This window comes from Artemia sp. Qi Xiang Cuo, chromosome 2 (assembly GCF_049724085.1).
Source record: "Artemia sp. Qi Xiang Cuo chromosome 2, ASM4972408v1, whole genome shotgun sequence".
In the NCBI taxonomy this organism is placed as follows: Eukaryota; Metazoa; Arthropoda; class Branchiopoda; order Anostraca; family Artemiidae; genus Artemia; species Artemia sp. Qi Xiang Cuo.
The window spans coordinates 88,539,233-88,541,630 of record NC_142795.1 but is presented as its reverse complement, the minus strand read 5'-3'; the positions used below and the strand labels follow the sequence as shown (position 1 = coordinate 88,541,630).

At 36.9% G+C, this 2,398-nt stretch overlaps 1 pseudogene; it reads right to left on the bottom strand.

The window, feature by feature from the left end:
• Window positions 1–325: 325 nt before the first annotated feature.
• On the bottom strand, window positions 326–1,739 carry LOC148955760 (uncharacterized; annotated as a pseudogene).
• Window positions 1,740–2,398: the final 659 nt, after the last annotated feature.

Below are 2,398 nucleotides of genomic sequence, written 5' to 3'. Positions count from 1 at the left end.
GTATATGAACTTCCAATAAGTCTTTTCACTCCTTTGATTCTCCAAAAAGTGTCATCAAATATTTTAGAAATCCATTGTCCTCAACATTGACCAAGTCTTCTTATCAGTTAAAACAAACCAATCATCCCAATTAAACTTCTCAATTCTTTCGATGGGTTGCGGGAAGTGCGGGTACTTGAGTCACGTTTCCCAGCAATTTAAGACCTACATGCCAGCCGGGACCAATACGGCTCTTCATGCTCACTCCCTCTCACTTCTGCACTCTCTAGAACAAATGATAAACAACCTCCTTCTCTTTAATGACTTAATTATGCATCAATAAAAACTAATCAATTAGCCTCTTTTTTAAAATGTCAATAGATGCATTAAAAATATTATCATCTAAATACCAAGGCATGTTCAAAGTCAGAATTGCAATGTAGGTCTTAGTAAAATTTGCCGTAAAGAATAGGTGGGTAAGGGAAAGAGTCTCCACACTCAGTTGCTGAACGTGGAGAATAAATATGCTGGATCGTTTCATCCGTGGCAAAGCAGACCTGGCAAAGAGTGGAGAGATGTAGCTTCCAATTAAATAACAAACTATTGAGAAGAAGGGCACCTGATTTCAGACGGTAATATAGCACTGTATGTAATCTAGAATGAAAAGGAGATAAAGTCAATTTACTGTGATTAACATTAGATCTTTGCCTAATAATATCATGTGAGTTGAGGTCGGAGAGAGGATCTGGATTTAACAAACAAGCCTTGGCTGTCAGTAAATCAGCAGTATCATTATATTTGATACCTTTATGGCTTGGAACATGTTGGAAATAAATCTGGTTTCCTTTAGCCTGGAGGTTCAGAAGCTGTCTTCTAATGTTGAATAGGTCCTTATCATTGGCGATTCTATTAATGTTTTTTGAGCAACAGTATTGCAAATTTGGAGTCAGAAAGGCAAAGAATATTCTCTTCCACAATGCTAAAATTTAAGAGAACATCTAGAGCCAAGCGAATGGCACAAAATTCAGCAGACAAAATAGAAGACCCCAAAGGAAGGGGTGAAAAAAGATTAAAGTTCAGTGATGGGGCACATACTCCTGCTCCAGCTCTCACCCCCTGAACGGATCCATCAGAATAGATTTTCCTGTGATTAGGGTACAACTTCAAAATCTGTTGAGCCAGAATAGTCTGCATCTCATGACTGAGAATTTGGTTTTTATTTAATGGAATAAGTTCTGCTTGAAAAATAGGTGCATTCATGTCACAAGGTGGAGTTTAGTAAATGGGTAGGCTTAGAGGGACCACTGAATTCAATTTGAGACTTCTGGTTGAAACTGATCCCAAGATGAAAGACCATTGGTGCCAGCTACCTTCAAAGCACAGGTATGATTATACACAACATGCTTACTTCCATAAGCTTGAAGTCGCGAGAAGTATTTCTTCCTTTGACTGGATGCTCTTTCACTTAGTGAAACCAAACCAGACAGTTGTTTTAATTTAGACAGAGGAGTGTGCCTGTTCAAACCCAGAGAAATTCGAATAGCTGAATTTTGTAAAGATTCCAGGGTTTTAAATTCAGATGATGAACAAATTGAGAAGAACTGGGTACCGTATTCTAGATTATATCTGATATATAATTTATAAAAATCCAGAATAACTTTAGGGTGGCATCCTCGTTTACTTTCAGCAAGTCTCTTTAGAACACAAAGTTTCCAAAAGATCATGGATTTCAAAGAATTAATATGTGCACGCCATAACATTTTAGAATCAATCCATACGACAAGTAGCTTCACTGAGTTACAATATGGAATTTCACTAGAGAAAAATTGAAGAGAATTGGAAGAATCTCTTGAGCAAATAGCAAATATAAGTGCTTTGGTTTAATAATTGAAATTGTAAAACCAAAAGCTGAAGAAGATCTCTGAACTAATCTTATATCCTGTTATTAATGTTGAATAAGGCTTTGAAGAAGAACAATACCCTGTCCAGACTTCCAAACAATCAAATCATCTGTGAAAAGGCCAAAAAATGAGTGCGACACTTGGAATTCTGAAACATACAAATTGGACAGAAAGGGACTCAAAATTGCTCCTTGGGGAAGACATCTAGTAATGGGGTTCGTCTTTTCCCTATACTCATTAACTTGGAAATAAAAACTTCTATAATTTAAAAAGGACTTGATGAATCTTATGAAAGAGTATGGAAAATCAAGGCTAATTAAAAGACCAATTAATTTATCATGGACTACATTTCCATAGACATCTGACCAGTCTAACAGGACTGCCATTGAGGCCTGTCTATTTCTAAGACAATCACAAACATCAATTTCAAGTCCCGTGATGTTAGCGCCAGAGCTATGTCCTTTTCTGAAGCCTGTTTCTTCACTTGGAAGAAGGCTATTAATTCCAGCAAACCACAG